General features: G+C 39.6%; 1 protein-coding gene across 5 annotated transcripts in view; it reads right to left on the minus strand.

The window, feature by feature from the left end:
• The window catches only part of RSU1 (Ras suppressor protein 1), a 180,269-nt gene that overhangs the window by 36,702 nt on the left and 130,010 nt on the right, over nt 1–13,557 (minus strand). The gene's annotated exons all lie outside the window — the stretch shown is intronic.

A 13,557-nucleotide genomic window follows, 5' to 3' on the forward strand; every position in this document is an offset into this window, starting at 1 on the left:
CATGAGTGCTGAGGAGCAGGGACAGGCAGCCAAGAAGTGGCAGACAAAGACCTGCCGGTGTGCATTTAGATCTGTTTATACACAAGATGTAGGGAAAGGTGGCCATGGGCCATCACTCCTGGAGCTGGAAGGACAGACATTCACTTTGTTCTTGGCTGGAGGGAGCACAGATGACTAGAACTCTTACCCAGTAGTACTGCAAAAGTGAGAGAAGCCAATGTTTTATTTCTCTAGTTTCAAAGCAAGGCACACAATCTAAGCACTGGATGTGTAAGCAGTTGTGTGTGTGTGTGTGTTTCCTTGAACGTCTAATTGCATCTCCTGGTATATGTTCTAATGAAAACAGAGTGGGAGCTATTCATAGCTATTACAACTCTTTATATCAAATTTTGAGTTGAATCCTCTATCACCTTATGATGTTTTCTTTAAAAGAATATGTGATTTTCACAGGCAACTGTGTGCTTCATATAAGCCTAATCATTTTGCCTCTGCACCTTATGTTCTAAGATTTTCTTCCTGTGTCCAGTATATTAAATGTTGCTGAACTCCCACAGAATAAAAATGTGCACAGATATGGCTTTCTGTTTACTTATTACCATGTAGTTGAATTTCACCAAAATGCAGAGTTTGGGATCTGAACTGGACCTAGTAGATTACCTAGCTTGTGTCCTTCATGTAGCTTTTGGGAAAATTGGGTCCATAGACATTCAGCGACTTTCCTAAGATTAACTAATGACCAAGCTGTGACTGAATTCATACTACCTTGCACTTTCCATTTCCTAGAGCTTATTTCCACCCAAGGGTGAAGCATTTGCCTGGTTACTTTTGCAGAACCACTTGAGACAACTGGCAGTTTCTTATGAAGTTACATATCTATCTATTCTACAACCCAGTGGTTCTGCTTCTAGAACATTACCCAGGGGAAATGAAAACACATGTCCACAAAATGACTTGTGTAAGGATATTCATAGTAGCTGTATTCTTAATAGCCCAAAATTGAAGACAACATTAATATCCAATAGTAGGCAAATGGAGGAACAAATTGTGGTATATTTCTACAATGGAACACTTCTGTAGATATCCCGGGCAAGGAAAGGAAAAATTTCAAAAATTTCAATTCTCTTGGGTTTTATCAGGAGCCCTTTGTACCCCTGGCCATCCAACCTTACTTCTTTAGGCCAGTCTTTCCTTCCTAGCCAACTATTGTATAGTATACTTCTCTCTCCCTCCCCCCCTCCCTCCCTCCCTCTCTCTCTCTCTCTCTCTCTCTCTCTCTCTCTCTCTCTCTCTCTCTCTCTCTCCCTCCCTCCCTCCCTCCCTCCCTCCCTCTCTCCCTCCCTCCCCCCTCCCTCCCTCCCTCCCTCCCTCCATCTTCTATCTTATCCTTGCTCACCATTTCACTGAAAAAACAAATACTCCAAAGAGAAGCCCATCACTTCCAGCACCAATTCCCAACCCACCTGTGTCTGTGCACACTCTGCCTTTTCTCCCCTTCACTCTGCATGAACTACCTGGACCCCTAAACAAGGCCAACCCTCCACTTCCATTCCAATACCAGTGCCCTTTACCTACACAATGACATGGCTCCAGCAACTGTCCCCTTATCCTACAACATCTAATTCTGCCAGCCATTCACAGTACCATAAGACATTGTGTTACTGCCCATCTTAAATACACCATCCCGCAGCCCAACATCCCCCACCCAGCTCAACATCCCCCTCCAGCTATGGCCTACCTTCCTGCCTTTACTTGGAGCAAATCCTCAAGATTTATCTATGTTGAGCCCATTCCAACTCCGCTTTGTCACAAAAGCAAGTGCTGAGCCTTGATAAGACCTCTACACTGTTAACTCCCAAAAGCCCATCTCAATCTTACCTTTCTCCGGTTACCAATGACATTGGCAGAGCTGATATTTTCCACCTTCTAGAGACCCTTTCATTCACATGGTTCCTGGTACACTATACTCTCTTCCTTCACTGCATGACTCAGTTTTCTGTGTTGCCACCCCTCACTGTCCCCCCACTGACTCTTAAACACTGGGGGGCCTTGAGCTCTTCTCTTTATGCTCCCTCCCAGATGATCTCCTCCAGATTCATGACCACCAGTCATTCTATATACCATGGACACTCACCTTTGCACTCCAGCCAAGATCCCAATCTTCCCTCCGACTCAGAGAGCCACATGCCAACTGAATACCCGCCGCCCCCCCCCGTGGCTATCTGAATGCACCTTCCCTTAACTATTCCCAAACCGCCCCCTCTCTCAAATCTACCCCATATGAGGATCCTCCATTTGAGTAACGCCGACTTCATACTTCGAGGTGCTCAGCTATTAAGGTAAAGTCAAACTTGGCTCCTTTCTTTCTTTTCCATCCCACATCTAATTCATCAGCAAATTCTGTCAGCTTCTCCCCTTGAAGTAAATAACTAGTGTTGAACCACTTCTTATCATTTCACCACTGCCATCTGGGCCAGGCTACCATCATCTGCTGCCTAGGTCACTGCAATTGCCTCCAAATTGTTTTCTCTATTCCCCTCCTTAACCTTCAAGTAACAGTGGTCCTTCTAAATGGATAACCTATATTGTCCCTCTTCTGCTCAAAATACACCACTAGCTTCCTAGCTCATTGAGAACAAAACCAAACTCTGATTCCTGTCACTTCTTGACCCCAAATGGCTCACTCCTGTGCACCTCCAGCCCTCCTCTGGAGCCCTCTTCCCCTAAATTTCTGCACATCCTTCAGGTCTCTGAGCCTCCATGACACTCCCTCCTCCTCTCTATCACCACCAACTACCACATACCCTGGAGTTTATTCACTGTCTCTCCCCACTAGCATGCAGACTTCAGGAGGGCAGGGGTTGTATTTTCTTCCCTGCTGTATCCAGGCCAGTAGTAAGAGCTATAAATACTGGTTAAGTGAATAAATAAACAGCAAAAGAATACTATGCATTGGATTGGTGGAACTTGTCCCTTCTACTTCCTGCAACCAAAGCACTATAAATAACTTACATTGTCAACAAATTAGCTCACTGAAACCACTGTGGAAAAGCTGTATGTTCTCAAACTCGCATAAAAAAATCAACAGCATCGAATCAAACCATGAAGAAATTAAATCTTGCCTCCACATGAAATCAAAAGAGCATTTATGGCACGTAAAGTTACCTATTAATTCAATAAGCATTTACAAATATGCTATGGTGAGCATAAACTACAGAGGAAAAATCAGGCAGCTGGAACCAGACGGAGATTTCTTCTAAGGCTGGCAGTCACATATTTGTGTAGCAGGAATTTGTTGTGAGCCTCACTTCCCCGGACTCCCCTTTTTAAAGTTTAAACCAACCTGGAAAAGCTGACTGCAGAAAACTGAGGCAACATGCAGATAATTGCAGGGCTGCATTAATATAAAGTAAAGCCACTTTAGGCTTTTGGAACTGACAGAAAACATGTAGAAGGCAGCGGAAACACAACTAGAAAATCCACTTAAAATGAATGCTCAGATCAACCGCAGACTAATGACCATTTTCTGTAATTAATAACATAAACCCTCAAACTAAGAAGTGATTGGCCAGTGCGGAGGGCAGACGCACAAATGGCAGTCTCCACATCAATGGACTCTGAACAAGTGAAGAATGTGGTACATGCTTTTTTGACACTATTCCCAACAAGATCAAAGGAGAAAAATAAGCATAATCTCTTACATTTTTATGGCACTTTACAGCTTGAAAATCATATGAACATACAATATATCCTCTACCCTGACAAAATCTGTTGTGGACTACACAATGTAACTGTATTCTTTTTAAAACATTTACATATTTATATACTTTATAGAGGTTAAAACCCAGGGTAAGGCACTCTCCCCAAAAGGGTTCTATGTCAATAACATTTGGAAAATACTGTACTTTGCCCTGGCTGGATACCGAACCTGAGCACTCACATATGAGAAAAGTTTCCCCAAGATTCTGCCAGCTTATTTAAATGTAACACCCTCTTCAGCTAAGAACCTATTCCTATCTTTGCATCTTATGCAGATTGCTCTAGCCTGGAGATTCTCCAATATCACTTGGTGGCCTCAAAAGAATTTCCAGAACTAAAACCCCATTGGGCCTATGATTTTAAATAAAACCTTTATGAAATGACAAGTGTAAATGAGCCCCGTGCCTGCTGTAAAGCTGTCAGCCACCTAGTGCGTTCCTTGGCTTCTGCACCAGGACAGGGCCCTGAGGTATTCCCACAGGGGCCCTTAGAAAGGCTAGTTTAGGATGAGGGTGGGTTGTCCCCGAGGGTGGCAGTAGACACCCAGAAGTGAGGTTGCATGGAGGCTTTGCCAAACCTAAGCTGAAGTCCGGCACACATGCCATTAAAATACAGACAGCTCAATCGAGTGCACAGAATAGCTTCTGACACGCACCAAGGCCTGACAGGGCTGGGGGCGGGGTGGTGCCGGAAAAGGAAACTCTCCAGTAGAGCAGAAATTCTAAACCTGCATAGTTTTCACAACGGAAATAATGGATGTTTACCTCACTGGATAATTCATGCTCATTAAATACATGTGAAATGATTGTCATTCGTCTTCCCTCCACTTTCTTAAATGACTTTGTGAAACCAGAGTTGGCATCCACAGAATTAAGTGTAAAATTACCTCATTATGGGAAGTATTGCATATGGGAAGTCTGCTGGATTCTGCTCCTTTGCTGAGTGGTAACGTATGGGGTAAATTATTCCTTTGATATCACGCAAATACAACTTCTGAACTCATTAGGTATAAATTACTATAAGTTATAAAACACCACTGCTAATGAAACCAGCTACAATCAGAAGTGTGGTCACATGACTGTGACCTATTAAACAACAATGTATTAATTCAGAAAGCTGTATACAGCTATTCCAATAACTATAATTAAAATATGCTTCACACTTAATCGCTTTTCCAATCCTTAAATCTCCCTGAAACTATTTGCAAATGATGGGGAAACAGCAGTTCTTCCTATTGTAAGTCCTCTCATCCTGGTATCTAAGAAAACACTTTTAATAAAAATCTTCCCATCTCTGTTTTAATGCAATCCTATTGATTAGTCCTAGATTTATAGCTGATAAATATTTTGGTAAATTAATGTAGGTTCAAACATAGACAAAAATCATGCACAGAAATTCAGGGGCACAGCAACGTTTCACATATTTCTGCCAGCATATTAACTAATGCCGCCAAGAAGATCCTTGATATGTCATTTGCTGACTGATGAGTGCACAGAGCAGCGGCGCAAGCACAGAGCTTTATTGCTGAAGACATTTTCATCTGCAGCCAAATCACCAGGGAAACACTTTGTCAAATAACGTCATTCTGCATGGAGACTCTGTGACAATATTGGCATCTTCAGAATTTGTTCGGGCTTTTCCTATTGCATCTTCCTGTCTGAGCCCGGAAATATTTACAGCAACACTGCAACTCATGCAGACATTCAGTGCACCAGCCAGAAACCACCCAGCCAGCTCATGTTTTATCTCGCCAGTGATTTAAAAGTGTTCAAAAGTTGTATGCTTTTAACATGAATGAGACAATACATTTTAGAATGATTTCTTATCAAACCCCCATTTCATAGTAATAGAAACTGAGCAAGACTTGGTCATTTCCAAATTACTGGCCAAAGTTTCCTTACCAGTGCCCAATCTTTTTTCTTTCTGATTTGAGCTAAACGTTAAAAAGTTATAAAGAAAGGGAAAAGGGAGAGAGAGAAGGAGAGAAAGAGATGGAGATGGAGTGAAAGAGGAAAGGGTAAGGGAGAGGATGTAAAAGTAAGGGAGGAGAAAGGAGAAAGGGAGAGAGAGAGAAGAGAAGGGTGGGAGAAGGGAGGAAACAAAATACATGGCTTGTTGGATTCTGGTTATTTTGAATTCTTGACCTGTACTTATTTTGCCTGCAGTGGGAACAGAACAATCTTTGCCTTTCCTTTATCCAATCATTACAAAAGTGTTACCAACTTCTCAACCTTCAATAATGTTCTAAACCTCTTCATCAAACTCTAGTCCAAGCTACCGTGACTCTCATGTAGGCCTCCCACATGGCCCAGCAATGGGTATCCAATTCTATTGGCCCTTTTACTCCATTCTATCTGTGTAGTCTAAAGTGATCATGTCAAAGAGCAAGTTTCCACATTTCCACACTTCCCACTTTCCTTTGCCCTGGGATAAAAACCCTTACCAGTACAAGGTGGCTCCTGCCCAGACAGAATTCGGACTTCACCTGGGATGTCAGCACTGTCATGTCCTCAAATAAGCCTGGCCTCTGTTGCCACAGGGTACTTGCTTCATGCTGGTATCCACCCACCCTTCTTCTTTCACCTGGTTAGCTGCTGCCACACTTCAGAGCTTCGTTCAGCTGGCAAATCCCCTGGTACAAGCTCTCAGAGCTCAGTGTACTTTTCCATTTCTATATTGACTACCTTTTATAACACACATCGATCAACCTATGAGATATTTGATTAGGTGCACCCAGCTCTTATGTGCAGGGGACACATGTATCTCCACCTATGAACCCCTTAGCAGAGGCCCAATGAACACAAGATGACTGAAGGAATGGAGCTGATCAATGGGTCTCCTCACCACATTAATATTAGATGAAGAACATCCTTCCCACTATCCCCACCAGTAAATTCAAGGCTCTCAGAACCACACACATCAGACAGGACGACTTTTCACTCAAATATTTTTTTCCTCAAAGAATTAAAAAAGGTTAACACACACACACACACACACACACTCTCTCTCTCTCTCTCTCTAATATATGGTAGGAGTTGAGGTAAACACATCTCTTTTAGAACAACCATAGAGCAAGGACTTGGGTCTTCCTGTTCATGGACCTGGCTCTCCAGGTGGTCAGAAACCTGCAGGCATTTCTAGGCCCTGCCCAAGGACTCCTGTAAGCTGACTGCTTTCAGTTTAAAAAGTGTCCTAGGTGATTCCTTTCTATGCTAAGAGCCTATATAAAGCTCATTGTTGCAAACTTGGCATTCTATGTTCACAAAAACTCCTGCTCTTGACTTTTCAGGGCCATGGTAACGGATGGAAGAGATCTGGATATCAGTCTGATTTTAGTCTACTTTTTATTTCCTCTGCCATCTAACATACATAGCCAACTCTCTGATACTCACTTTCTCTTTAGTAAAGGGACTAAAAAAGCAATCAAATGTGCAAAGACGGGCAGGTAGGGGAGGAGCAAAAGAAGCAAAGAGCATGGTATTCAATGGTCTGGAAAACCACACCCTGAGTAACACAGAGGATCTGCTACAGAAAAATGAAGTGCTGCTCCGTAGAGATCCACATAGTGCACGTGAAAGGCAGAAACTGCACCATCGCGAGCCTCTGACTTTGCACTCTGCTCAGCAATAAAATCTACTACCAGCAATAGAATTGGCTCTCTAACATTTCCCATGAGTGATTTTTCACAGACTGCTGCTGTGTGCTGGGGAAGAGCCACTTCCTTTTGTCTAAAATTTTTCTGGCCATTAATTATACCCCAGATGACACGTTTTCATATGGTACATAAACAAAGAAACATCATTCTTGGCTTTGGAGGAATAATAGTGTTATGTAAAATTAGACCATTATTCTTGAAACCCTATCTATAACATTCTTTTCTACTCATCTAGATAGATATTCTCCAAATGGCCCAGAAATAACAATTTATTTTATAAAGGCACTAGACTTAAAACTATTTCCAAAAGACTAACCTCTATAGAGAACAAAATCCTTATGAATTTCCTATTTTGAATTTATATATGCTTCTTTGCTGCTAGCCTCAAGATTTCAAATATTTATGCCTTACTTTTTAAAAGCCAGGTTTCCTGGGATATAATTTATGTACAGTAAAATCTCATGTTTCTTTTTTAAATAACATGCCAGAATAAAGATTATGGGGTGCTTTAAAATTAAAAGAATAATCCTAAGAGAAGAAAAGATAAAAAGGTTTTTTTGATCAGTTCATGGGTTTACTGCTTTATTTATTTTGGAGACAAAAAAAAAAGTGATAAAAAATTCAAAAGAAAGGAAGAAATTTTTATAACAGAATGGCTACCAAAGGTACTACCATGAAGGACAGTTAAGGATGTGTACAGAACTGCTTTAAGAATCAGAATACAGTCAGAGTATCAGTCCAACAGCACCTGGCCATGTGGATCATTCAGTTTTCTGGACAACATCAAACACACAAAGGAGAACAGATGTCATCTGCTACTGAGACACAATATACCATCAACATCTTAAAAGTAATGACTATCCATTTCAGAGTGGATTTTAGTGGACACTCAGAGAGATAACGATTATTTTCAGTATATGAATCATGCTCAGACATGAAAGAAGTCATTAGATTAGTTAGCTTAGCACTTTATGAGGTAATGTTTCACTTATGATAATGAATTAAATATATTACATGAATTATTTATCATACAAAAAATTAGGTTAGATACAAGTATATGGTGAACTCTTGTTCCCTTACTCTGCCTCCTTCCAAGAATTAAAATAGCCTTTGTATCATCATTCATTCCCACTCACATAAAAAAAAAATGAGTGATATACAAAATGATTTGTATAGTTATCAACCTGGTGCATCTATATTAATGATGTGACTTTGGGAAAGTTATCTAACTTCTCTGTGCCTCAGTCTCCAAATCTATACAATGAAGATACTAAGAATACCTGCCTTACAAGGCCATTGTTAAACTAAATTACAAAAATACAAGTATAGTTCTCTACGTCCCCCTGTGTCCGAGATGTACCTGATCCAGCCCAGCCCTCAATAAATACACTGAGTGGCCAGATTATTATGGGTTCAAAGATCATAATAATCTGGCCACTCAGTATATATCCTATATGATAAAAGGCTAATATGCAAATTTTCCCCTCAACCAGGAGTTTGACCAGCAGGCAGGCTGGCCAACTGCACATTTCCCCTCCCCTGGTCAGGCTGGCCAGACCCCACCCATGCATGAAATCATGCACTTGGGCTCTAATACACACACACACACACACACACACACACACACACACACACACAGAGTGGCCAGATTATTATGTGTTCAGAGATCATAGTAATCTGGCCACACAGTGTATATGCTGTGGTGATTATTATCAACAACTTATCACTACATAACCAGATAGAGATAACCTACAAATTAGACAGGAAGTTCATGCTTTCATGTGACTTACCACCACCACAAAAATGTTTCTTGATAGTCTAAGCCTTAGACTCTAAGGGATAAATTGTAAACACTCCTTTCCCACTAAGCAGATTTCTCTACAAAGACAGCGGCGGTAGGTCACACAGTGGCTATGTGCCATGAGCCAGGGGCTCTGCCCTGAGCTGCTCATGTGCTACCAGGATGTGGACAACTACAGATTTTACATGCTACAAAAGAGAAAACTGAAATGTAATAGAAGTTAAATGACTAGCTCAAGGTCAAGAGCTACACAGTGGTGACACCACGCTCTGACTAGACCCCGTGGATCTCGGAGGCATAAGGAATGAACGGTCAGGCAGGGGCGGGGTTCTGAGTATGTGCACTAAATGGTCTGCAGAAAGAAAAGGCATATGAGTGGTGAGCCAGAGTAATACTCACAGCAGAGGGACTAGAAATAAAATTGCCACACTGCTATTAATAAAAGTGATTTTTAAGCAAAAACATATATATGTTAAATTACTATACTTATAAAAACCCCACTAGTGATAGAGCTTTAATTATTTCCTGGCACTTCCGTGATAGCTTATTTTTTCATAAAAGCATCACAGAAAACCTTTTGTTCCTCATCTAATTTTATCTACAGGAAAATAAAAGAAAAGAAATTGTGCATATTTAATAGTTCTGTTTCTATGAAACCTTTTTAAGGAGGCGGAAGCATCAATGTTGGAAAGGTCCCAGAAGTCTCAAGATACAAATCTTATTTTTCTTTAAGCCACCAAACATACTAACCAATGGGTACAGGCATTTTATATAGGTTCCTAAAATGTCACATTAGAGCCGCAAATTTTGTAAGCATAAAGGAGGACTGACTTGGACTGGTCAAGAGCACCACAAGTCAGCCTGTGTGTGTTCTGAAGACCATCAGGAGAGTTTAAGGAGAAGTGCTCCTTGTGAGTCTTAGTACATTAAGTGGTTCTATCTGCACGCTTCACAAAAGCTGATATTTTTCTCCAAAACCATCATAAAAGCTATCAGGAAGAGAAAGAATAATAATAAAAGCACAAGAAAAAAATTCATAAATGCAAAAGCTGTAGGGAGGTCATTTCATAAACTGAAGGTTACCAATCACTTTTTTTTTTTTCCTAAGAGGATTTCTCCCCCCATATATCAATTGGGTACTAAAAGGAATCCGCATGTGCATTAAAGAACAATAACAAAAACAGTTTCTGGACCAAATAGACATAGCTCTTGTTTGGCTGTTACATGTTACACTGTACTCTAAAACATCTCCATGGTGAAAAGTCCAGACTACAATGGCCATTGATAGCTCTTAACACAGGCAGGGACCATGTCTCTCACGCCCTCCTTAGTTCCATGGCTGAGACATAATTGTTCACAGGAAAACCACTAGCACCTCTGTGATTTTCTTCGCTTGACCAATCCCCCTCTTTTCCTCTAGCAGAAGTCAACCTTTCCACTATTGCATTCCCATTGTTCTCTGCCCACGCTTCCTTTCACCATAGCTCCCCAAAGTCTATTTCAGATATTAATTAACATGGCTTTTCTTTCTTTCTACCCTGTACCTCACTGAGACATAGATACTTCTGAGCAGTAGGTCATCAGAGACCATGGCAGTAAGCATCAGTTTGTAAGATACAGTAACTGACAATATTAAAACATGACATGCACACAAAAAGATGCTCAATATCATAGCCATAAGAGAAATGCAAATTAAAACCACAAGGAGATATCACTTGATATCCACTAGGATGGCTGTCATCAGAAAGACAAATAACCAATGTAATGGCAGGGCTTGGAGACACTGGAACCATCATACATAGTTGGTGGGAATGTGAACAGTGCCCACGCTTTGAAGAACAGTTTGGCAGTTCCTCAATTGGTTAAAAACAGAGTTACCATAAGGCCCAGAAATTCCACTCCTAGGTATATACCTAAGAGAAATAAAGACATGTGTCCACAATAACTTGTGCACAAATGCTCAGAATATACTACAAGTCACTGAACTGTACCCTCTGATGGAGTGTATGGTTTGTGAGTTGTATTTCAAGAAACCCATTAAAATCCCAACAATTGGTGAGCTCTATGGCATCTGGCTGTTCTTTGATTGGCACATAAGCAGGAATTGAGTGGTCACTAAGTTTATTGCTTACCTCAGAATGAGGTCTCTCTGAATCACTTTTTTCTTTAGTTTCTCAAAGACTGATCACTTCCGGGAAACTAAAGCAGTTCAAAGATAGTTAAAACTATCAAGGTCAGCTAATGTGATTTCTCTGATGCTCACTAAGGTGCTGCCTCTCTGGATATAATGCTGATTGGTTTTCTCCCGCATATGCCTATAAAGATATGTCAAAGCTTGTTAGGAGCTTCTGAATGTAGCTCCTTTCAGGAGAAGCTGCAATCCAATTAGTCAAGTTTAGAATTTGCTGGAGGAAGCCAAAAGGAGAAAATAGTGGGCGGGGGAAGACAGCTAAAACAACAAATATTCATTTTTTATTAAATTAAATAGAAAATCCAATGATTCACCTAATACTTTAAAGCAATGGTTTACAGAGAATTAAATGTACCTGAAATATGTACAGAAGATTTACAACAAGAGTATCCATAATTACTTCAAAAGGCAAAATACTGTTTTTTAATTATTAACCTATCAAAAATAGTAAATAGTGGGGCAACAGATGTTAAATTTGCCCAAGTCATAAAGTTTAAAAGCATTAGTTAAGGCAGGTGACTTCTAGATTTCATTTATTTACAGAGAAAGACTTTTCTGTAGTATATTCCTCTTTTTCTTTCTACTAAGTGTCCTGTAAAATGAGGTTTTGTTCTGAGACTTTTAAATAGTTAAGAAAAATCCATTTAAATATTTCTTTAAAATATGCCATGAGAACCATATAAACTTGCTCAAAGATTTAAACCATCTCATCTTCATTTTTAATTTATTTTTGAACCATCAATGCAAACTTTTACTTCAAAAGGTTTTAACTCCCATTTACTCATAAACAAGCCAAACACCTTAAAAAAATGAAGATTAAAGGTGGCCCTTGTGAATCACCAAGACACAATATTCAGCATGTGTGGAAACCGAGGATTAAATTACTTTCCTTCTGCAAGATATGCATCTTATTTCTTCAATACCCAAACAAATGGAATAACTTATTTATCCAAATCAATTAACAAAACTAAAAAGAAAAAGCACACTGAAAGGGGACAAGAATCTTATCAGAATTAAAAAGAAAAGTAGCAGAAAGAATCCAAGACACAGCTTTGTAAATCCCAAGAGGTATTTAAAATCAGAGCTAATAAGGAGACAAAACAAACAACAAATTTAACTTTCCTATACAGAAGAAGCACAAAAAGAAAACTAAAACTAAATCAAAGGCTTTGTTACCAGTATCTTGAAAATGACAAAGTGAGATTACAGTCTCCTGTTTTTCCTATTAAGTTCTTTATAGGCAAGTGGTTTTTATAGGGAAGTAGACAACAACTGAATTCTTCATTGAACTCAGTATGAAAATCTTCTGCAAAAAAGAATACCACTATCTTCACAAATCATTAATGTTGGACTCACATCCCCATCTCACTGGAAATCACTCCTAATCTTGGTTGAAGGTTTATAAGAGACATAAAGACATTTATTGGGAATTATGAACAAGCACAAACATAAAGATAAGTTCCCAACTTGCCATTGTCAAAAACTTTTATAGCATTTAACTCTGTTCTAGGACTTAGGTTTAAAACATACACACACCAAATACACATCTTGCCATTTCAAATTCTTTTCAAATTTCATTCCCTTCAAATGATAAATTAGGACAAGACAAGACATTTTTTCACTAGGTATTTGCAGAGTGCTATGCAAAATTACATGTACGCAATTATCTGATTAATTTTGACAATAATTAATTTACTTTTTCCATCATGCTCAGTATGTAGTAATGAAAAATGCTAATATGAAACTAAAGTAAAATATACAGACATGTCCATTCTGTAAAAGCAGAAACCTCCTTAGCTCACTGAGGTTATTTTTTAAATTCCTCATATTTGCAGGCCTATCACAAGGCTGACAGGAACACACAGGCTCATCGAATCTCATTAATCACCTTTCTGTACAATAGAGGTTTAAATGAAGATGTACAGTAGTACAGCTAGGCATGATTTTAACAACACTTTTCTTCCTACTCAAGATAATGTTGACCTATTGTCAATGTCTATCAAATATAGCACATAGTAGGGGCTGCATAAATGTTATTATTAATAAAGATAATGATAAAGGTATCTTTTGGGAAGAGACTCTTTTATAAGTAGATAGGTACAGAAAAGAAAGGCATAATAACAAGAACTGACTTCAACTTAACAATCTAGAAAT

Source organism: Pipistrellus kuhlii, unplaced genomic scaffold (genome assembly GCF_014108245.1).
Source record: "Pipistrellus kuhlii isolate mPipKuh1 unplaced genomic scaffold, mPipKuh1.p scaffold_m20_p_1, whole genome shotgun sequence".
NCBI lineage: Eukaryota > Metazoa > Chordata > Mammalia > Chiroptera > Vespertilionidae > Pipistrellus > Pipistrellus kuhlii.